At 38.1% G+C, this 25,490-nt stretch overlaps 1 protein-coding gene across 7 annotated transcripts in view; it reads left to right on the forward strand.

Moving 5' to 3' along the window:
• plekhm1 (pleckstrin homology domain containing, family M (with RUN domain) member 1) overlaps positions 1 to 25,490 on the forward strand; it is a 97,758-nt gene that overhangs the window by 58,676 nt on the left and 13,592 nt on the right. The gene's annotated exons all lie outside the window — the stretch shown is intronic.

Below are 25,490 nucleotides of genomic sequence, written 5' to 3' on the forward strand. Positions count from 1 at the left end.
TCTTGTCTAGAACTTTAGTATTTAGTTGGAGACTGCAAATAGACACACACACATTGAATGCACCTGTATCGTTCAGAAGGGCTAGTGATAGCAGTCTTTAGGCACTCAAGAAAGATGTGCAAACAAGGTACATCAAAGCAAGTTTTGCAAATATTCCTGGCTAATTTGTCACATTTTACAATCTGGCAGAGTGCTGATTTGTCCAATTGTACTTAAAGAAGAACAAAGTCCAATTCTCATTTAGAAAGGTCTGTGCTGTCTGAGTTTAGCTGAATCTGAATTCTCGTCATCTGCTGCCATTTGATCAAGCTCTTTTACTCAGGTTGGTCTATGCCAGAAAGTATGACAAACGAGTCTAAGAGCAAGTGGTTGTGACTTGTTCTTTTGGTTCAGAGTTGCAAACCATACATGGAACCTCTGCTGAAGAAATGGGGGAAGGGATGTAACAACATTTGCCGATTTGCACATTCACAGTGGGTGGTCTTCATGCTTCCAGGTGATGAGATCAGAGAGTTGGGAGAGAGACTGAAGAAGCTTCAATGCATTGAATGACTGCCCATGTCCATCTGATTGGGAGAAATCCCAAGTTAGAGGTGAAGTCAGTGATTGACTATAGGACATTTTAGACTTGCAATTCACAAACCTCAACTTCCCTCCAGCAAATCCTCAGTCTATCCTGTCTTGTGCTAAATCACTCCATGGCATACTCGAAGCTCCGGTTTCCAACAGAGTCTCCATTTTGTTCAGGTTAACATCTCTCCAGTAATCAACCTTCTCTGAACCCTCCGTAGAGCTAATCAAATTCTGATTTCCACAAGAGGGAGTAAGCCTGTCTACATTTGGCAGCAGAAAGACAGATGCTGATGGCACTGCGTCAAAGTTCTAAAACTCTCCATATGCTAGCTTATATACTAAAGTTTAAAGTGGTTAGCTCATCATCATCACTTTCAGGGCATTAAAAATTGTGAACTATGACCAAATATCATGAATCAATAAAAACAGGGTTGTATTAAAGTAAATTCAGTTATATATGGTTATAGTGGTGGATATTTTTTACTGATTGAGGGCTGAAAACAGTCATTGGTTTTTATCCAAGTCAGGCTGTTTTTTAAAGTACAAGTTGTCACTTGTGTCCAAAACTTAGTGATTTCTTCCATATATTTACCCTTAAAATTCTGTTAAATATTGATCCACTTTAAAGGAAGAAAGCAGAGGGTAGTTGTGGAAGGAAAGTATTCTGCCTGGAGGTCGGTGACTAGTGGAGTGCCGCACGGATCTGTCCTGGGACCCTCTGCTATTAGTGATTTTTATGAATGACCTGGATGTAGAGGCAGAAGGATGTGTGAGTAAGTTTGCGGATGACATGAAGATTGGAGGAGTTGTGGATGGAGCTGTAGGTTGTCGAAGGTTACAAGAGGATATAGACAGGCTGCAGAGTTGGGCAGAAAAATGGCAGATGGAGTTCAATCCGGACAAGTGTCAGGTGATGCATTTTGGAAGGACAAACCAGAAGACTGAGTGCAGGATTAATGGTCAGTTACTTAAGAGTGTGGATGAACAAAGTGACCTTGGGGTTCAAATCCATACATCCCTCAAGGTCGCTGCACAAGTTGATAGGGTCGTTGAAAAGACCTATGGGATGCTAGGCTTCATTAACAGGGGGATTGAGCTCAAGAATAGAGAGGTCATGTTGCAACTCTACAAATCTCTGGTGAGACTGCACTTATAGTATTGTTTTCAATTCTGGTCACCTCATTATAGGAAGGATGTGGAAGCTATGGAAGAGGGTGCAGAGGAGATTTACCAGGATATTGCCTGGTTTGGAGAACAAGTCATGTAAAGCAAGGTTAGCAGAGCTGGGACTTTTCTCTTTGGAGCATAGAAGAATGAGAGGGGATTTGATAGAGGTCTACAAGATTATGAGAGGCATGGGTAGGGTAGATAGTCAGTACCTGTTTCCCAGGGCACCAGTAGCAAACACCAGAGGGCATATGTACAAAATTAAGGAAGGGAAGTTTAGGGGAGACATCAGGGGTAAGTTTTTTTACACAGAGGGTTGTGAGTGCCTGGAATGACTTGCCAGGGATGGTGGTGGAGGCTAAAGCATTATGGGTATTTATGAGCCTCTTGGACAGGCACATGGATGAAAGAAAAATTGAGGGTTATGGGGTAGTGTTGGTTTAGTACTTTTTTTAAGGATTATTTGGGTCAGCACAACATGGAAAGCTGAAGGGCCTGCACTGTGCTGTAGTGTTCTATTCTTTAATAGGCAGAGAGAAGTACAGCAGAGGAACGGGCCCTTGATCCATCAAGTCCATGCGCAACCATTTTAAACTGCTTATTCCTATTGACCTGCACTGGGGTCATAGCCCTCCATACCCCTACCATCGATGTACCTATCCAAACTTCTCTTAAACATTGAAATCAAGCTTGCATGCACTATTTGCACTGGCAGCTGATTCCACACTCTCACGACCCTCTGAGTGAAGAAGTTTCCCCTCATGTTCCCCTTAAACTTTTCACCTTTCACCCTTAACCCATGACCTCAGGTTGTCGTGCCTCCAAACCTCAGTGGAGAAGAAGCCTGATTACATTTACCCTATCTCTACTGCTCGTTATTTTGTATACCTCTATCAAATCTCTCAATCTTCTATGTTCTAAAAACAACACTGATTGTAGTTGAAAGCACCCATGGCGGACACCTTGGAGGAAGCGTGGGTGTAGAGTGGGATTTCAAGTGTGTTTAAGGAAATGGTATTAATCTCTCTATACTGTCTATCTTGCTGGCGAACGTGCAGGCTCTGGTGAATAAAATTGATGATCTCAGAGCTGGGGTGCTGAACCAGAGGGACATTAGGAGCACGTGTCTTGTGTTTCACGGAATCCTGGAGGTGCGTTTACTATACACAGGCAGGGTAGATCTATGGAATCTCTCAAAAGCAGAGGTGGAGGAGTATGCCTCATGATCAACTCTTCTTGGTGCACAAATATGTCAGTGCTGTCCCAATTCTGCTCACCGGACCTGGAATACCTAGCAGTTAAGTGCCGTCCTTTTTACCTACCACGGGAGTTCTCTGGGGTCGTTGTGGTTGCATTTTACCTTCCACCTCAAGCCAGTGTCAAGCAGGCTTCAGATGATCTGAGCAATGGGATCAACAAGCACGAAACAGCGCAGCCTAATGCCTTCAGCGTTGTTTTGGGAGATTTTAACCAGGCCAATTTGAAAAAAAATCACTAAGCAACAACCACCAACAAATCACTTGCAATACCAGAGGAAAGAACACACTGGCCCATTGCTGCACCATCATCAAGAATGCCTACCGTGCTATTCCACACCCTCACTTCAGGAAGTCTGATCACTTGACTGTACTTCTACTCCCTGAGTATGGGCAGAGACTGAAGACTGCAGCACCAGCAGTGAGGACCAAGAAGGTATGGACAAGGGAAGCACAGGAGCGCCTACAGAACTGCTTTGAGTTGGTGGACTGGACTGTATTCAGGGATTCATCTTCAATCCTGGATGAGTATGCTGCAGTTGTTACTGACTTCATTAAAACCTGTGTGGATGAGTGTGTGCCTACAAAGATTTACTGTATATTCCCAAACCAAAAGCCGTGGATGAACCAGGAGGTATGTTGTCTGCTGAAGGCTAGATTTGCAGCTTTCAAGTTTGGTGACCCAGGCCTGTACCAGAAAACCAGGTATGATCTGCAGAGGGCTATTTCAAGGGCGAAGAAACAATTTTGAACGAGTTTGGAGTCGACCTTGGATGCACGGCAACTCTGCAAGACATTACTTCCTACAAAGCAAAACCCAATAGCATGAATGGCAGTGATGCTTCACTACCAGATGAACTCAACGCCTTCTATGCACGCTTTGAAAGGGAGAACACAACTACAGCTGGGCAGATCCCTGCTGCACCTGCTGACCCTGTGATCTCTGTCTCAGAGGCCGTTGTTAGGCTGTCTTTAAAGAGAGTGAACACTCTCCAGGCAGAAGGTGCCGATGGAGTATCTGGTAAGGCTCTGAGTACCTGTGCCAGCCAACTGGTGGGGGTATTCAAGTACATTTTCAACCCCTCTCTGCTACGGGCAGAAGTTCCCACTTGCTTCAAAAAGACAACAATTATACCAGTGCCTAAGAAGAATAATGTGAGCTGCCTTAAAGACTATTGCCCGGTAGCAGTCACATCAACAGTGATGAAATGCTTTGACAAATTGGTCATGACTAGACTGAACTCCTGCCTCAGCAAGGACCTGGGCGCATTGCAATTTACCTATCGCCACAATAGGTCAACGGCAGATACAATCTCAATGGCTCTCCATGCGGCTTTAGACCACTTGGACAACACAAACCACTATGCCAGGATGCTGTTCATCGACTGTAGCTTAGCATTTAATTCCCACAATCCTAATTGAGAAGTTGCAGAACCTGGGCCTCTGTACGTCCCTCTGCAATTGATTCCCCGACTGCTGCTCGCTGACGATCAACACTGATGCACCTCAGGGGTGTGTGCTTATCCCACTGCTCTACTCTCTTTATACCCATGACTGTGTGGCTAGGCATAGCTCAAATACCATCTATAAATTTGCTATTCATACAAGCATTGTTAGTAGAATCTCAGATGGTGACGAGAGGGCATACAGGAGCGAAATATGCCAACTACTGGAGTGGTATCGCAGCAAAAATCAGGCTCTCAACATCAGTAAGACCAAAGAACTGATTGTGGACTTCCAGAAGGGTAAGGCGAAGGAACACATATTAATTCTCTTTCTTTTTCAATCTTTTTTATTATTATTAATATCAACATGATAAGATTAATACATAGTGGGATTACAAACTTACAAATTTAAACTGAACATGAAAGGATACACAAGCAATAGTTACAATATAGTTAAGTCTTCCCAAATCATAAATGATACAAATATCATATAAACAAAGCAAAACTAGGTATATCATATTATATGTAAAAAAAACAGAAAAGAGAGAAAGAAAAAAAATTAACCCTAAGAAAAACTAATCTAACAACCTAATAACTAATAAAGAGAAAAAAAGGAAGAAAAAGAAGAAAAAAATAATAATAATGAGAAAGGGACCGTTTATAGTATCTATATATAAAAAAATACAAAATCATCAGTGTCGCCAACTCCGATCCTCTCAACATATATATAATCAAAACCAGAAAAACGAATAGGTTTGGAGCAGGGTCAAATTACATCATATGAAAATATTGAATAAATGGTCTCCATGTCTTTTCAAATTTAATAGAATGGTCAAATACAACACTTCTAATTTCCTCCAAATTTAGACATAACATAGTTTGAGAAAGCCAATGAAATACGGTAGGCGGATTAATTTCTTTCCAATTCAACATAATAGATCTTCTGGCCATTAATGTAAGAAATGCAATCATTCGACAAGCAGGAGAAGATAAATGGAGTGAGTCCATCATTGGTAAACCAAAAATTGCAGTAGTAGGATGAGGTTGTAAATCAATGTTCAATACCATGAAAATAATATCAAAAATGTCTTTCCAATATTTTTTCAAAAGCGGACATGACCAAAACATATGAGTTAAAGACGCTATCTCAGAATGACATCTGTCACATATGGGATTTATATAGGAATAAAAATGAGCCACTTTATCCTTGGACATATGAGCCCTGTGCACAACTTTAAACTTTATTAATGAATGTTTAGCACATATAGATGATAAATTGACTAATTGAAGAATTTTATCCCAATTCTCAATAGGGATAGTAAAGTTAAGATCTCTTTCCCAATCATTTTTAATCTTATAGAAGGGCTCTAAATGTATTTTCATAATTATATTGTAGAGTTTTGATATTACACCTTTCTGAGAAGGATTTAGTTCTAACAAATTCTCCAAAAACCTGAAGACTCAAGATTTGGAAAGGTAGGAAGTACAGTGTTTAAGAAATTCCTAATCTGTAAATATCTAAAATAAGAAATGAAATCTAGGCTAATGATATTTATTAGATAATTGTTCAAAAGACATAAAACAATTATCCAAAAATAAATCAGAAAATCGTAGTAATCCTTTAGTCTTCCAAGCTGAATAAGCTTGGTCTATAATAAAAGGATGAAAAAAGAAATTGGATACAATAGGAATAGTTAAACCAAATTGATTCAACCCAAAAAATTTCTGAAATTGAAACCATGTATGTAAAGTATGTTTATCTATCGGATTGTCAATTCGTTTCTGCAATTTAGAAAGAGCAAAGGGAAGAGAAGACCCTAAAATAGAACCCAATGAAAATCCTTGTACAGATTTAGTTTCCAGGTTTACCCAATGAGGGCTAAAAGATAAATCCCAATCCTTTAACCAACATATCAAATATCGGATATTAATTGCCCAATAATAAAATCTAAAATTAGGCAATGCCAATCCACCTTCCTTCCTTGCCTTCTGTAAATATTTTTTACCTAATCTAGGATTTTTATTCTGCCATATATGAGGGAAGTTTTGAATCAACATTAGCAAAAAAAATTGTGGAATAAAAATTGGTACTGCTTGAAATATATATATAAAAACTTGGGTAAAATAATCATCTTAATAGCATTAATCCGACCTATCAGAGATAAAGATAATGGTGATCATTTAGTGAACAAACATTTAATCTGATCAATTAAGAGTAAAAAATTAACCTTGAATAACTCCTTATAATTTTTTGTAATTTTAATCCCTAAGTATATAAAAGAGTCATTAACTAATTTAAAAGGTAAATTTCCATAAATTGGAACCTGTCTATTTAAAGGAAACAATTCACTCTTATTAAGATTTAATTTATACCCGGAAAAATTATTAAATTGAGCCAACAGTGATATAACTACAGGAATGGATTTCTCAGGATCAGAAGTATATAATAATAAATCATCTGTGTATAATGATAACTTATGTATATCCATCCCACGAGTAATGCCAAAAATGTTTGGTGATTCTCTAATAGCAATTGCCAAAGGTTCTAAAGCAATATCAAATAATAATGGACTAAGAGGACAGCCTTGCCTGGTACCCCGAAATAAACGAGAAAAGGGAGATCTTTGATTGTTAATAAAGACCGAGGCTACTGGAGTATGATATATCAGTTTAATCCAGGATATGAATATCGGACTAAAATTAAACTTCTCAAGCACAGTAAGTAAGTATGGCCATTCAACTCTATCACATGCTTTCTCCGTATCTAATGAAATGACACATTCTGAAGTGCTAAATGAAGGAGTATAAACAATATTCAATAGTCTCCTAATATTGAAAAAAGAATAGCGATTTTTAATAAAACCAGTTTGATCTTCCAAGATAATTTGAAGTAATACCTTCTCCAGCCTGGGTGCCAGTAACTTGGAAAAGATCTTGGAATCTACATTCAATAAGGATATTGGTCTATAGAATGCACAGTCAGTAGGGTCTTTATCTTTTTTCAATATTAAAGTGTTACATATCCCGTAACTGGATAACTTACCAGCAAAGATAGAGAGGTCCGTTGAAGTCTGATGTCACTATTTTCAAATGTTTTTATTTATAAAGGGGCACAAAAGTAAGGTTAATACAAACATTCAGATAATGCACGTCGTCAATACTCAATCTAAAGCGCGGGTATAGTAATAATCATTAAGAAATGAGCTCTACTGTTGTCTAGGGGATAATATATTGTCCGTTGGAAATATAAAAGTTACTCAGAAGTCTGCAGGCTTCAGCCTTTTGGGAATCGCTGGGTTTCACGTGGGGCAACAGAGAGAGAGAGAGATTGGAGAGAAGAGGAAAGACTTGCCGGGTCTTTATGAAGCTTCCGTTGAATCGGGGAAGCGTTGGTTCACCCTCCCTGATGTTAGTTAAAAGCGGTTTTCCGTGATTCCAGCCACAAATTCCAATCCCGGAATCTAACGCACGTGGCTTCCAACAAAATGGCTTCCCGCTACGGCGGGATCACTCTCATGTCTTCTTGGTGCGTCTGAAGGGGCTGTCCCCCTTAGACCCTCCTTTATACTTCCTCACGGGGTCGCAGGTGTCAATCAGGTTGGGATGATGCAATCTCTCTCTCAACCAGCCCACTTTGCCCGAGGGCTTTACACGTGGTCTCCATGAGACAATAGTCTTTCTTTCTTTTTCAATCTTTTTATTGAATTTCATATATAAAAAAACATAACATAATATTGTATTAAATAGGTTACGAGTACATTAAACTTAAAGTTAAATTAATAACAAGATAATAATATTAAACTATCGGCAAAAAAAAGATCATATAATAATCAATCTAACCTATATTGATTATACATGAAAGGGATTAAGAATAGTCAACAAAAGAAAAAATATATATAAAAATGCAAGAAAAAATATATATATAAAAAAATAATAAACCTAAACATGGGCAATAATAATAGTTTATATGTATATGATAGTGTCAAGAACTCCGGAACTCCATACCAGAACAAGAATAAAAAGAGAAAAGGTCTGGAAGCAGCCAAATTAATTCATATGAAAATGTCGAATAAACGGTCCCCAAGTTTCTTCAAATTTAATTGATGAATCGAAAATAGTACTTCTAATTTTTTCTAAACTCAGACAAGAAATAGTTTGAGAGAACCATTGAAATGTGGTAGGAGGATTTACTTCTTTCCAATTTTGTAATATAGACCTTCTGGCCATTAATTTTGCAAAGGCAATCATTTGTCTAATTGAAGGGGAAAGTCGACTATCATCCTCATTTGGTATACCAAAAATTGCAGTGATAAAATGAGGTTGTAAATCAATATTCCAAATTGAGGAAATGGTAGCGAATATGTCCTTCCAATAGTTATGTAAGGTAGGACATGACCAAAACATGTGGGTCAATGAAGCCACATCTAAATGACATCTGTCACATTGAGGGTTAACATGAGAGTAAAATCGAGCAAGCTTATCTTTAGACATATGAGCTGTATGTACGACCTTGAATTGTATTAAATCATGTTTAGCACATATAGAAGAAGAATTAACCATTTGTAAAATGTTTCCCCATTTTTCCGTTGATATATTGTATTGAAGTTCTTTTTCCCATTCCTGTTTTATTTTACTCGATACCTCTGGTTCTACCTTCATAATCATATTATAAATAAGAGCCACCAATCCCTTCTGACAGGGATTTAAAGTAAAAATCATATCTGAAAAATCTATCAAAGTTGAATTAGGAAAGGATGGTAAAACTTTATATAAAAAATTTCTAATTTGTAAATATCTAAAAAAAATTAGATTTAGGTAGCTTAAATTTGTTGGAAAGTTGGTCAAAAGACATCAAACTACCTTCAAAAAAAAGATCACGAAAACATATTATACCTTTCCTTTTCCATATGCTAAAAGCTTGATCTGTTAAAGAAGGTTTAAAAAAAATTAAGTAAGATAGGGCTATCAAGAACAAAGTTTTTCAGAGTAAAAAACTTACGAAATTGAAACCAAATTCGTAATGTATGTTTGACAATAGGGTTAGATATCTGTTTATTGAATTTAACTAAATCAGCAGGGAGAGAAGAACCAAGAACAGAGAATAAAGAATATCCTTGTGCATCATTACATTCTAAATTTACCCACTGTGGGCACAATGGTGAGTCTAAATCTAGTTCCCAATATATTAAATTTCGAATATTATTCGCCCAATAATAAAATCTAAAATTAGGCAAAGCTAAACCACCATCCTTTTTAGATTTCTGTAACTGTCTTTTACTTAATCTGGGATTTTTATTTTGCCACACAAATGAGGAAATTTTTGAATCAATGTTATCAAAAAAGATTTAGGAATAAAAATTGGTAAGGCTTGAAATAAATATAAAAATTTTGGTTAAATCATCATTTTAATAGCATTGATCCAACCAACTAATGATAAGGATAAAGGAGACCATCTAGTAGTAAGTTGTTGAATTTGATGAAGCATAGGTAAAAAATTCAATCTGAATAAATCTTTATATTTCTTGGTAATTTTTATACCTAAATAGATTAAGTTATCAGTAACAACTTTAAATGGTATCCTGTCATTAGTAAAGTTTGCGCATTTAAAGGAAATAATTCACTCTTGTCCAAATTTAGTTTGTAACCAGAGAAACTACCAAATTGAACCAACAAGGATAGAATAGCGGGAATAGACCTATCCGGATCAAAAATATATAACAACAAGTCATCAGCATAAAGTGATAACTTGTATAACTTCTCATTACAGGTAATACCAAAAATATTAGGAGATTCACGAGTAGCAATGGCTAAAGTTTCTAATGCAATATTAAATAATAAAGGACTTAAGGGACAACCTTGTCTCGTACCACGAGATAATTGAAAAAAAGAGGATCTGTAATTATTCGTAAGAACAGAAGCAACAGGTTTATAATATATTAATTTAATCCATGATATAAAATTAGAGCTAAAATTAAAATTTTTCAAGGCATTAAATAAGTATGTCCATTCAACTCTATCAAAAGCTTTTTCAGCATCTAATGAAATAACACATTCTGAGATTGTGGGTGGAGAAGTTTAAATTATATTAATCAATTTTCTAACATTTAAAAAAGGAATATCGGTTCCTAATAAAACAAGTTTGATCTCCTGAAATAATCTGTGATAGTATCTTTTCTAACCTAATAGCTAAAATTTTTGTAAAAAAAGCTATTGCAGTTACTTGGAAATCGGATACACATTTAAGTATAGATTCTTGGAAGAAAGAAATCTATGGTTGTATTCCATTAGAAAAAATTACTTATAATTTAAGAGATAAATATGAAACATTTTTGAAAATTTGGAGCCCTTATTTACAAAAGACAGGATTAAATATATAGATGCTTTTAAGATGAAACAATTGGTTATTAGGGGAAAGAAATAAATATACATATTAAAATTATTACGAACTCCATGGAGCATGTGGAGATCTTCCAACCACCAGGCATTCTTTTTTTCTTTCTTTCTTTCTTTTTTTTTCTATGGGGCAGTTAGGGGGGAGGGGTTAAGGGGAGGGGGTATGGGTTATATACATTGTTTTTTCATACTTTGTAATCATTTAAAAATGCAATAAAAAATTATTAAAAAAAAAAAGAAACTTAGAGTCTACATTTAGTAGCGATATAGGGCGATAAGATGCACATAAAGTAGGATCCTTATCTTTTTTAAGAATTAAAGAAATAGTAGCTTCATAAAAAGACTGGGGTAATCTCTTCTTAATGAATGCATCATTAAAGATTTCACATAACCAAGGGGAAACCAAAGAAGAAAAAGTTTTAAAGAATTCTATAATATAGCCATCAGGACCTGGAGCTTTCCCTGAATTCATTGATGAAATAGCCTCTCCTACTTCAGCCATAGAAATAGGAGCATCAAACAAACTTCGATCTTCATCTGTCAGTTTGGGAATATTCAAATTGTTAAAAAAATTATCCATCATAGACAGATTGCCATCAAATTCTGATTGATATAAAGATTTATAAAAATCTTGGAAAGCATTATTGATTTCTTTATGATCAGTAGTCAAATTACCGTCTTGTTTACGAATTTTAATAATTTGTCGCTTAGTCGAAATAGCTTTTAATTGGTTAGCTAACAATTTACCAGTTCGGTCACTATGAATATAAAGTTGAGCCCTGGTCTTAATTAATTGATTCTCAATTGAAGAAGATAATAATAAGCTATGTTTCATTTGAAGCTCAACTCTCTACTTATAAAGTTCTTTGGTAGGAGTCACGGAGTAAATCTTATCAATTTCTTTAATTTTATCCACTAATAAAGCTATATCTAAATATCTTTGTTTTCTTTTACCAGCGGAATATGAGATAATTTGTCCACGAATAAAAGCCTTAAAAGAATCCCAAAGTATTCCTCTGTCAATCTCTTCAGTATAGTTTGTTGAAAAAAATAAGTCAATTTGCTGTTTTATAAAGGTAATAAATTCTGGATCTTGAAGCAAAGTAGCGTTGAGTCTCCAAGATCTAGTATTAATGGAAGAGTCCGAAATCTTGATAGATAACTTCAAAGGTGCATGATCCGAAATGGGAATAGAATCGTATTTACAATCAGTAACATCTGTTAATAAACGATGATCAATAAGGAAATAATCAATTCTAGAATAACTATGATATACATGTGAAAAAAATGAAAATTCTTTATCTTTAGGGTTCAAAAACCGCCATATTTCAGTAATTCCCGAATCGACCATAAAAGAATTAATAAGTAAAGCTGATCTATTCGGAAGAATTCGAATAGGTTTAGATCTATCCATCAAAGGGTTCAAACAATAATTGAAATCTCCACCCATTATCAACATATATTCATTTAGATTAGGAAGGGAAGTAAATAAACGTTTAAAAAATTCAGGGCAGTCAAGGTTTGGAGCATAAGTATTAACTAAAGCCACTTTTCGATTAAAAAGTGAACCAATAATCAATAAGAATCTGCCCTGTGGATCAGATATAATTTCATGATGTATAAACGAAACTGATGGGTCTATAAAAATAGACACACCCCTAATTTTAGCGGTACAATTTGAGTGAAATTGCTGACCCTTCCAGAACCGAAAAAAGCGTTGATTGTCCTCCTTCCTAATATAGGTCTCCTGTACAAAGATAATATTAGCATTTAGTCTATGGAATACTTTAAATATTTTTTTACGTTTAATCGGATGATTTAAACCATTAGTATTCCAAGAAATAAAATTAATAGACTTGTCCATTATGCCAATATTAATTGTATATATCATAAAAGGTTAAAAAGACACATAACCCATAATTCAGGAAGAAGGAATAATGATACAGGAGCAACTGAAGAACATGACACCTCACCAATATTAATAATTTAAAGTCGGCCCATGAACCAAAAGCAAAAAAATAAAAAGCAAAAGCGTGAAAAAAGATCCCTACCCCCTCCCCCAACCCCTCGAAAAAAAAAGCCAAGCGGCAGGCGCACAAACTAATACTAATATTACCCCCATTTCAAGATGGCAACTCCATGAAAATATAAAAAGAAACTATATAACACCCAGATTAAAGCACAGGGTTGCAAAAAAAAAAAAAATATATATATATATATATCTCAATCAAAATGAAAAAAAAGTAATATAGTAAAGCAAAAGATTGTTAATAAAAAAGGATAAACATTAAAGTTTCAAAAAGTGTAATATACCTTTAAAAAAAGGATTTCATATTCAAATACAAGAAAAATGACGTTTCAAAAGCAAAGACTTATGGGAAGAAGAAACGACATTTTGAAAAAACCATATTACAAAATATAAATGTAAGTTCAATCTATTAAAAAATTTAATAAAAAAGTCATCAAAATAGGATTAAAAAAGGATTCAATAGTCACTACAATATAAAAAAAGTCCAAAAAATCCAAAACATTCGTCCCATTTCCAAGTACAAGCAAACAAATAAATGCTTACGGAAAGCAAGGTCTTATGGGAAGAAGAAACGACATCTTTAAAAAAATAAGTCATTATCACAAAATATAAACGTGTATATCCAATACAGAGAAAAAATAAGAAAAAAGACATTATAGAAAAATTAAAAAAGCATCTATAAACCATGATAATAATCAAAAAAAAAACCAGATCTACAGACCAAAGTAAGAAGCTACAACACAGCTTCATAGGTTAAAACCCAAAACGAAATGGCATCTTCTCTCCGAAAATTTTTCAACATAACACATAGTTCAACTTATACTAGAAGATCGATATTCTTTGACGAATTTCTTCGCTTCTTCCAGAGTATTAAAGAAGCGCTGACTGTTGTCATTCAACGTCATTCTGAGATTCGCTGGATATCTTAAAGCTTGTTTAAGTCCAATCGAATGAATCTCTGCCATCACTGGTTTAAAAGTGATTCTCGCTTTCATCACATCAAATGAATAATCTTCAACAATACGAAACTTAAAGTTTCTGTGAGAAATCATACCTTTCTGACGAGCTAATTGGATTAAAAGCTCTTTCTCCCAAGGATAATGGAGGCGAACAATCACAGCCCGTGGCTTGTCACCCGTAGCCGAAAATCTCGCAACTCTGTGGGCACGATCGATAATAGGTTTAGCCTGCAAAGCTTCATCACCGAAAACTTCCCATAATAAGTTAGAGAAAAATTCAGTTAAGTCACCGGACTCAACTTTCTCGGGCAGCCTGATGATTCGCAAATTCTGTCTGCGAGATCGGTTTTCAAGATCGGTAATTTTAAGCTTATACTGATCAACTGTTCTAGCAGTCGACAGTACCTTCTTCTCCAACGTTTCAATTGTATGTATTTTTTCACAAATTAACTTCTCAAGAGTCACGATCTTGTCTTCATGCCGTTGAATATCCGATACCTGCGATTGAAGCTTGGTATCAAGCGATCTAACAACTCCTTCAAGTTCAGACATTTTCGTGGTAAGTTTATTTTCCAAACTTGCCAGTTTACTTTCCAAATTTGCCGCTTTACTTTCCAATTTACTTTCCAGTATCCAGAAGATTAGAAATTGCATCGAGAGATAAAGGGTCTTTAGATGATTTCTTAGCTGTAGCCATTTTAAGTTTAGAAAGATTAGATCAAATATTGTTTTAGAAAAAAAAAGTAAATCGTAAGTAACAACCCATATGATTAAGTACGAAAAGGTTTGATTAAAGGGTGATTATAGTTGAAAAGATGAAGAGCGCCTAAAAGGCAGGTGTCTACGTCGCCATCTTGAAACTCCGCCCCCGAGACAATAGTCACTGTCGCCTTATTTTGCATCCCGCTGGAACGTGCTATCGGCACATTTCTCTCTCTCCCACTTCCTGTGTCTATTCAGCACGCCTCTCTCTCTCTCTCTCTCTCTCTCTCTCTCTCCCCCACTTCCTGGGTCTACTGACCCCCCCCCCCACCCCCCAACGGGTGCTCTTGCGATTCTCACAAAGGAGGGGGCTGGGATCATAACAAAAGAAATGGAAACTCTATAAAAAGATTGTGGCAGTTTACCCAATCTAATTGCTTCTTCAAAAACCCTGCATAACCAAGGAGAAAGAGTAAAGGAAAAACACTTTAAAAAAAATTCCACTATATACCCATCTGGACCTGGTGCTTTCCCAGAATTCATAGAGGAAATAACCCCTTTAATTTCTGCATCCGTAATAGGAGTTTCTAACATTGAAAGATCATCTGATGATAATTTTGGAAAATTCAATTTCCCAAGAAAATCATGCATTGTATTATGATCATGAGGGAATTCAGAATGATACAGGGAGGTATAAAAATGTTGAAAAGATTTGTTTATCTCATCATGGTTAACTGTCAATTCACCATTCTGTTGACGGATCTTAATAATTTGATGCTTAACCAAAGCATTCTTCAATTGATTAGCTAACAGTTTACCCGATTTAAAAATCAGATCTGGTTTTCATTAATTGATTTTCAATCAAAGATGTAAGTAATAAACTGTGTTCCATTTGAAGTTCAACCCTTTGTTTGTAAAGCTCCTTGCTAGGAGCAGTCAAATATTTCTTGTCAATTTCTTTAATTTTATCAACCAATAAAAGAGTTTCCTCCTTAGTACGTTTTCTCAAACCAACGGAGTAGGAGATAATCTGTCCACGTATATATGCTTTAAAAGTGTCCCAAAGTGTTCCGCAAGAAATGTCATCCGTGGAATTAGTTGAAAAGAAGAAATCGATCTGTTCCTTCATAAATTCAATGAAATCCGGATCTTGCAGTAAGGTAGAATCAAATCGCCATTGCCTAATACTAGAAGCTGTATCCATTAATTTAATAGAAAGTTTCAATGGAGCATGATCAAAGATGGCTATAATGTCATAATTACAACCAATTACAGATGGAATAAAACAAGTGTCAATGAAAAAATAGTCAATTCTTGAGTAAAAATTATAAACATGAGAAAAATGAAAACTCTTTGTCCTTAGAATGCCGAAATCTCCAAATATTGAAAATTCCATTATCAGTCAAAAAAGAATTAATGTAAGTGGCCGACTTATTAGGTAAAGTCTGAGTGGATATAGATCTGTCCAGCAAAGGATTTAAACAATTAAAGTCACCACCCATTATTAACATATATTCATTTAGATTAGGTAGAGAAGTAAATAAGTAATTAAAAAAATCAGGATAATCCACATTTGGAGCATAAACATTAACCATAGCAACCTTTTTGTTAAAAAGTAACCCAGTAGTTAACAAAAATCTGCCATTCGGATCCGAAATAATATCGTGTTGGACAAATGTAATAGAGGAGTCAATAACAATTGAAACTCCTTTTACTTTGACATTCGAATTCGAATGGTACTGTTGACCCCTCCAAAACCTAAAAAAAACGTTCTTTGTCCTCTTTCTTCACATGAGTTTCTTGTACAAAAATAATATGTGCATTCAGTCTTTGGAATACTTTGAAAATCTTTTTCCGTTTAATCGGATGGTTTAAGCCATTAGTATTCCAAGAGACAAAATTAATGGTCTGAGCCATATTTCTAAAATCAACCCTTTGGTATATAGAGTTAACCAAATTATGAACTCATGCACCCACCCCGGTAGAGGAACAAAAAAAAAGTGACGACACCGCAGACACTTTAGTAGTTTAAAATCAGTCCAAATGAAAAAACTTTAAAAAAAAACTAGTAAAAAGAGAAATAGAGTTAGGAAAGAATCCTCCACCCCCCACCCATGAAAAAAAAAACCCTTCCTGAGCCTGGAAAAGGCCAGGGAAAAAAAGGAATGATACTAAATCTACCCCCGTATCACCAGAAGGCAACTCTAAATATATAAAGGAGGGAAAAAAGCGATCCACCCAAACTCCAAAAAAGTAATTAACACTATACTGAAACAAACTTCTTAATATAATTGCTAATTAAAAAAAAAACAAAAATATAAACAGTAGTAACTTATAAATCGGGTTAAAATCCAAACAAAAAAAGTTAAAATGTGATAAGTAATGCATTATAGGGAGAAGATGAGAGAAAAAAATGGCAAAATCAAAAAAAAACAAAGAAAAAATTCACCTTCAAAGGATTAATAATAATAACCAAAAATAAAGTACAATGGTTAAAGTAAGTAAATTAAAAAGATTAGTACATCAAAAAAAAACTAATTGGAATATAAAATGTAGAATAAGCCTACACCAATAGCCAGAAACAAAATCTGGTTTTGGAAACAAAAACCATCTTGTAACGATCAAAATCACTCATTTATTAGAAACGAGAGTCCAAAGCAGTAGGATAATTCTCATCCAGAAAGCTTCGAGCTTCAGATGTGGAGAGAAAAACACGCCGTGGTGCATTCGGAGGCGAGATTCTAAGTTTCGCAGGGTATAAAAGCGCTGGTTTTAGATTTTTCTCATAACATTTGGACATCAGAGGTTTAAAAAGGAGCCTTGCCTTCATTACTTCTGGGCTAAAATCCTCCACTAATCGGAATTGGAAATCTTTAAATTTAACCATCCTTAAACGCCAAGCCACACGATTAAGTTGCTCTTTGACATGCACATAATGAAATCGAACAATTATAACAGGTGGTTTAGATGAAGAACTTGATGATCGGCGCATAATTCTGTGGGCGCGATCAAGTAACGGAGGACTATCTGGGAATACAGAAGGGAACGCATCCATTAAAAGTTGAGCAAAATACTTCGAGGGGTCCCCTTGTTTGATACCTTCCGGAAGACCAAGTATGCGCAAGTTCTGTCTTTTGGACCGATTTTCAAAGTTGACACTTTTGGCTTTAAGTGTTTCCACCTGTTTAATCGTCAAAGATCATTTCTGCTCCAGTTTTTCGATTATCAAGTCTTGCTTCCGAGCGTCCTCTTGCAAAGTTGCGACTTGAGTTTGTTGCTGTTTAACTACTAAATCAGTCTTATCCATAGAATCCTGGAAAACCTTTATATCTTGTTCGAAAGTTTATCGTTCTTCTTCAAATTTTTCATTTAAGAGCTTCAATAACATATCATAAGTCAATTCAGTAAGCTTAGGATCGGTCTTTTTTTTCTTTCAGTTGCTGTTAGGATCTTTCCCAGGGTCTCGCCCTTTAGATCTTAAAGCCATTTCTGTACTCATTTCTTCAAAATTTACAGTACACTTACAGATAAGTCCAAAAAAGTAGCAAGAATCTTTTGGTGTAGGTAAAAGTAAGTTAAATAAGGGTGATCATAGGTTAAAAAAAGTCAAGGTTATGGAGCGAATCTGAAACAGTACTCACTCCATGAGTGTCTCCTGGTGACTCCATACTAATTCTCATAGAGGGGTCAGAAGTGGAGAGAGAGTGAGCAGTTTCAAGTTCCTGCGTGTCAAAATCTCTGAGGACCTAAACTGGTACAAACATGTCGATGCAGTTATAAAGAAGTCAAGACAGCAACTGTGCTTCATTAGGAGTTTGAAGAGATTTGGTATGTCAATAAATACTCAAAAACTTCTGTAGATGTACCATAGAGAGCATTCTGACAGGTTACATCACTGTCTGGTATAGTGGGGCGGTGGGGGGGAGGCTACTGCACAGGACCGAAAGAAGCTGCAGCGGGTTGTAAATTTAGTCAGCTCCATCTTAGGTACTAGCCTACAAAGCAGCCAGGGCATCTTCAAGGAACTGTCTGAGAAAGGCAGCATCCATTGTCAAGGACCTCCAGCACCTAGGGCATGCACTTTTCTCACTGTTACCATCTGGGAGGAGATACAGAAGCCTAAAGGCACTCACTCAGCGATTCAGGAACAGCTTCTTCCCCTTTGCCATCCGATTGCCAAATGGACATTGAACCCTTGAACACTACCTCTCTTTTTTACTATCTATTATTTCTGATCTTTAATCTATTCAATATACATACACTGTAATTAATTTATTTTTTTATATTATTTGTTGCATCGAACTGCTGCTGCTCAATTAACAAATTTCGTGACTCATGCCGGTGATAATAAACTGGATTCTGATTCCATAAATTCATTTGCTGTGTTCACTGCGCATGTTCTCAGTACTTTTATTGGTATTTCTTCCCATGCTGCCTTTTTCACAATTTCAAATGCAAATGCATTTCCATGGCTTTCCATTGTGGTCATTTTGGAGTGGCTTTTAGATTTTAATACGGAAGTTTCTGACGGCAGTTGTGTGACATTCATAAGTCCCTGTACTAGTTGGTGATTCTTGATTTGGATTCCTACAGCTGTAAGAAACCCACTTTGTCTCCATAAGCTTCCAAAATCATGAACAATTCCAAAAGCATATCGGGATTCAGTGTAGATATTAGCTGATCTTCCTTCTGCCAGCTTACAGGCTTTAATTGGAGCTTTCAGTTCTGCTTCTTGCACATGGATACCAGGAACAGTGCTACTTGAGTACAAAAGGACACTCAAAGCTGCAGCTGCGGTTAAGAAAGCATACGGTGCATTGACCTTCGTGAATTGTGGGATTGAGTTTAGGAGCCAAGAGGTAATGTTGCAGCTATATAGGACCCTGGTCAGACCCCACTTGGAGTACTGTGCTCAGTTCTGGTCGCCTCACTATAGGAAGGGTGTGGAAACCATAGAAAGGGTGCAGAGGAGATTTACAAAGATGTTGCCTGGATTGGGGAGCATGCTCTATGAGAATAGGTTGAGTGAACTCGGCCTTTTCTCCTTGGAGCGACAGAGACAATAGACAATAGGTGCAGAAGTAGACCATTCGGCCCCTCGAGTCTGCACCGCCATTCTGAGATCATGGCTGATCATTCACTATCAATACCCAGTCCCTGCCTTGTCCCCATATCCCTTGATTCCCCTATCCATCAGATATCTATCTAGCTCCTTCTTGAAAGCATCCAGAGAATTGGCCTCCACCGTCTTCCGAGGTAGTGCATTCCACACCTGCACAACTCTCTGGGAGAAGAAGCTCTTCCTCAACTCTGTTTTAAATAACTGACCTCTTATTCTCAATCTATGCCCTCTGGTACTGGACTCTCCCAACATCTGGAACATATTTCCTGCCTCAATCCTATCAAATCCTTTATCTTAAACGTTTCAATCAGATCCCCTCTCAATCTCCTCAATTCCAGCGTGTACAAGCCCAATCTCTCCAATCTCTCTGCGTAAGACAGCCCTGCCATCCCAGGAATCAACCTAGTGAATCTACGCTGCACTTCCTCAACTGCCAGAATCTCCTTCCTTAAACCTGGAGACCAAAACTGTACACAATATTCCAGGTGTGGTCTCACCAGGGCCCTGTACAAATGCAAAAGGACATTCTTGCTCTTGTATTCAATTCCCCTTTTAACAAAGGCCAACATTCCATTTGCCCTCTTCACTGCCTGTTGCACTTGCTCATTCACCTTCATTGACTGGTGAACTAGGACTCCTAGGTCTCTTTGCATTTCTCCCTTACCTAACTCTACACCGTTCAGACAATACTCTGCCCTCTTGTTCCAGCTTCCAAAGTGGATAACTTCACATTTATTCACATTGAATGACATCTGCCAAGTATCTGCCCACTCACTCAGCCTATCCAAGTCTCCCTGTATTCTCCTAACGTCCTCTTCGCATGTCACACTGCCACCCAGTTTAGTATTGTCAGCAAACTTGCTGATATAGTTTTCAATGCCCTCATCTAAATCATTAACATAAATCGTAAAGAGCTGTGGTCCCAATACAGAGCCCTGTGGTACCCCACTAGTCACCTCCAGCCAGTCCGAGAAACACCCATTCACTGCTACCCTTTGCTTTCTATCTGCCAACCAGTTTTCTATCCATGTTGAAACCCTGCCCCCAATGCCATGAGCTCTGATTTTACTCACCAATCTCCTTTGTGGCACCTTATCGAATGCCTTCTGAAAATCTAGGTATACAACATCCACTGGCTTACCCTCGTCTAACATCCTTGTTACACCCTCAAAAAACTCCAACAGATTAGTCAAGCATGATTTGCCCTTGGTAAATCCATGCTGGCTCGGTCTAATCCTATTTCTGCCATCTAGATGTGCCACTATTTCGTCCTTAATAATGGACTCAAGCATCTTCCCCACGACTGACGTTAGGCTAACAGGGCGATAGTTCTCCGTTTTCTCCTTCCCTCCCTTCTTGAAAAGTGGGATAACATTAGCCACTCTCCAACCTTCAGGAACTGATCCTGAATCTAAGGAACATTGGAAAATGATTACCAATGCATCCGCAATTTCCTGAGCCACCTCTTTTAGAACCCTCGGATACAGACCATCTGGACCCGGGGATTTATTAGCCTTCAGTCCTACCAGTCTACTCATCACAGTTTCTTTCCTAATGTCAATCTGTCTCAATTCCTCTGATATCTTATGACTCTGGCCCATCCATACATCTGGGAGACTGCTTGTGTCCTCCCTAGTGAAGACAGATCTAAAGTACGCATTAAATTCTGTTGCCATTTCCCTGTTTCCCATAACAATTTCTCCCAATTCATTCTTCAAGGGGCCAACATTGTTCTTAACTATCTTCTTTCTCTTCACATAGCTAAAAAAGCTTTTGCTATCCCCTTTTATATTCCTGGCTAGACTGAGCTCATACCTGATTTTTTCTCTCCGTATTGCTTTTTTAGTTAAGATCTGCTGCTCCTTAAAACTTTCCCAATCATCTGTATTCCCACTCATCTTAGCCCTGTCATACTTCTTTTTCTTTAATGCTATACAATCTCTGACTTCCTTTGTCAACCACTGTGGCCCCTTCCCCCTCTTTGAATCCTTCCTTCTCATTGGAATGAACTGCTTTTGCATCTTTTGTATTATGCCCAAGAATATCTGCCACTGCTGATCCACTGTCTTTCCTGCCAGGGCATCCGCCCATTTAACTTTGGCCAGCTCCTCCCTCATGGCTCCGTAGTCTCCTTTATTTAATTGCAACACTGACACCTCTGATCTGCCCTTATCCCTCTCAAATTGTAGATAAAAACTTATCATGTTATGATCACTACTTCCTAATGGCTCCTTTACTTCAAGATCACTTATCAATTCCTGTTCATTACACATCACCAAGTCCAAAATAGCCTCGTTCCTGGTTGGCTCAAGCACAAGCTGTTCCAAAAATACATCCCTTAGACACTCCACAAACTCCCTATCCTGGGGTCCAGCACCTACCTGATTCTCCCAGTTCACCTGCATGTTGAAATCTCCCATAACGACTACATTACCTTTAGCACATGCCAATGTTAACTCCCTAATCAACTTGTACCCAATATCCACGCTACTGTTTGGGGGCCTGTACACAACACCCATTAGGGTCTTTTTACCCTTGCTGTTCCTCAGCTCAATCCACACAGACTCTACTTCCCCTGTTCCCAAGTCACCTCTTGCTAAGGACTGAATCTCATTCCTTACCAACAGGGCCACCCCACCCCCTCTTCCCATATTTCTGTCTCTACGATAGCACGTATACCCTGGTACACTCAATTCCCAGGCCTGATCCCCTTGCAGCCATGTCTCCGTTATCCCAACAATATCGTAGTTCCCCATTTTCATCTGAGCTTCAAGCTCATCTGTCTTATTTCTGACACTACGTGCATTCAAGTATAGAATTCTTAGCCCATTCCTCCTCTCTTTGCTTAAAAGACTGTCTACTGTACCTAACCCAGCTCCTTGAACTTCCATCGGGCTAATTGCACCCTGAATTTTGATGACCTTCTCAAGATTACCCAAACCTTCTACACATTTAATCCCGTGCTCCTTCTGACCAACCCTCTGGATCTGGATCCCTGCCCCCTGCACATCTAGTTTAAACCCCCCCCGAGCAGCACTGGCAAACACTCCTGCAAGAATGCTAGTACCCCTCCGGTTCAGATGTAGACCGTCCCTTCGAAACAGATCCCAATGTCCCTGGAACAAAGACCAATTATCCAAAAACCTGAACCCTTCCTTCCTGCACCATGCTCTCAGCCTCGTATTAATGTGCATAATCATTCTATTCTTCGCCTCACTCGCACGTGGCACAGGTAGCAATCCCGAGATTGTCACCCTGGAGGTCCTGCCTTTCAGCTTCACTCCTAACTCCCTGAACTCTCTAAGCAGGACCCCCTCACTCACCTTACCTACATCGTTGGTCCCTACATGGACCACTACATCTGGGTTCATGCCCTCTTTCTCAAGAATAGCCTGCACCCGATCTGAGATGTCCCGGACCCTGGCACCAGGGAGGCAACGTACCATCCGAGACTCCCGATCTGCCCCACAAAATCTCCTATCTGCCCCCCTAACTATAGAATCCCCTAAAACTATCGCTCTCTTCTCTTCCCTCCTCCCCTTTCTAGTTGAGGGTTCAACCTCTGTGCCAGAGGCAGGACCACTGCAATTCATTCCTGGTAGGTCATCCCCATCAACGGTATCCAGTACGGTATACTTATTGTTAATGGGAATGGCCGCAGGGGTGCTCTGCTCTCTCTGCCTGCTCCCCCTGCCTCTCTGGACCGTCACCCATCTGCCTAAATCTTGGTTCTTTGGTGTGACTACCTCCTGATAACTCCTATCTATCTCTGCCTCTGCCTCCCGAATGATCCGTAGTTCATCCAGCTCCAGCTCCAACTCCCTAACTCGGGCTGATAGGAGCTGCAGCTGGACGCACCTCTTGCAGGTGTGGTCATCAGGGACAACTGTGTTGATCCTGACTTCCCACATACTGCATACGGAGCACACCACTGCTCTGACTGTCTCCCCCATACCTGAACTGGATTGATAGAATAAGTCTAAAAAGCACCTAGCGACCTTACCTTCTTCCCCTCAGCGAGCAATCACACAGGCTTACCGAAGTCCCCTTACGCCGAGGACGTAGGACGAGAAGTGACCTGATAGAGGTGAGTAAGATGATGAGAGGCATAAATCGTGTGGATAATCAGAGGCTTTTTCCCAGGACTGGAATGGCTAGCACAAGAGTTTTAAGGTGCTTGGAAGTAGGTACAGAGGAGATGTCAGGGGTAAGCTTTTTACGCAGAGAGTGGTGAGTGTGTAGAGCGGGCTCCCGGCAACGGTGGTAGAGGCAGATACGATAGGGTCTTTTAAGAGACTCCTGCACAGGTATTTTCTAAGGTAAAGACATTTTTGCCACAGCTTTGTGGGCTGAAGGGCCTGTATTTTGCTGTAGGTTTTCTATGTTTCTAACACTACAATTCCAGAGACAGCAGTCTGTCCAGTCATTCCTCTCTCAATCGTTGAGGAGCCATCAGTGTACAGAATAAGAACTTCAGTAGAGTAATAACCAACAGGATGCTGTTGGGCTCCTATTTTTGAATTAACACTGCGATCATGCCTTTCGTATTGACATAACTGTTTACCTGTACCAAGGATTCTTAATGCAGGTGCAGTACACAATGTTAGCTTTAAAGTTTGGAACGCTTTCAGTTGTTTACATTGTGTCACCGGATCATTTGAGCACTTTTTCTGCCTTTCAGCAGGTTGTTGATTGATTGAACAGTAATTGATGTTAGCTTGTCAATATGTTGATTAGCAATAGTTGCATGTTCAGTCCTGCATGTCTTTGCTCCCTTGGCCTTTATTGGAGTAAGCTTTGACAGTGCTTTGCCAATCTTGTTTCATCACTATCATCCTCAGTTGAGCTGCTAAAGACCGTTGTGTAGTTCATGTCATGTCCATTCTATCGTTCTTTGGAGGATGGTCCATTGTAGAGGGGTGTTTCCCAAGGATAGGTGTAACTAGAAGCATCACTGGCAGAACATTCACTTGAGATCCCTGCAGGACTTTCCCAACATTGCTTCAGGTTGCTTTGAAGCTTCATATAATGTACTTTGAGTTTATTGTACACTTCACATTTCTTTCCTAATTGACTAGTAAATGACTTTACTTTCCCTGTCAATTTTTTAATTCTCTCAGTTACTGCAAAAATTTGATTCTCAAGTCAACTGTGTTTTCTTATCTTTAACTCGCACATTCCAGGTTTTTCCTTTTCCTCAGGCATTCTCTGAATCTTATAACATATAACATATATATAACAATCACAGCATGGAAACAGGCCATCTCGGCCCTCCTAGTCCGTGCCGAACTCTTAATTTCACCTAGTCCCACCTACCCGCACTCAGCCCATAACCCTCCACTCCTTTCCTGTCCATATACCTATCCAATTTTACCTTAAATGACACAACTGAACTGGCCTCTACTACTTCTACAGGAAGCTCATTCCACACAGCTATCACTCTCTGAGTAAAGAAATACCCCCTCGTGTTTCCCTTAAACTTCTGCCCCCTAACTCTCAAATCATGAATCTTATCATATGCCTTCTTAGTCAATTTAACATTGCCAATATTTTTCATCCATATTTTGTCATTAATTTTATCAACTTGAGATGTTTTATTCAGGTAAGTGCTCAGTTAAACAACTTTGGCCATTGTCTGAATTCAATCTTGTGAAACACTTAATTTGTATATACTTTTGATTACTTTGGCCACGATCTGAAATATTAATAGATTATGCAACCGAAGCTTCAATAGATTATTCTGCAATCAAAGTTTTTCTTCTGCACTCTACCAGCTTGTATGGCTGAGCCCAATATTAATTTCAGTGCTCGTCTTTGATTTTTACAGATCTGTTTCTTCAAAAT

Source organism: Hypanus sabinus, chromosome X1 (assembly GCF_030144855.1).
Source record: "Hypanus sabinus isolate sHypSab1 chromosome X1, sHypSab1.hap1, whole genome shotgun sequence".
In the NCBI taxonomy this organism is placed as follows: Eukaryota; Metazoa; Chordata; class Chondrichthyes; order Myliobatiformes; family Dasyatidae; genus Hypanus; species Hypanus sabinus.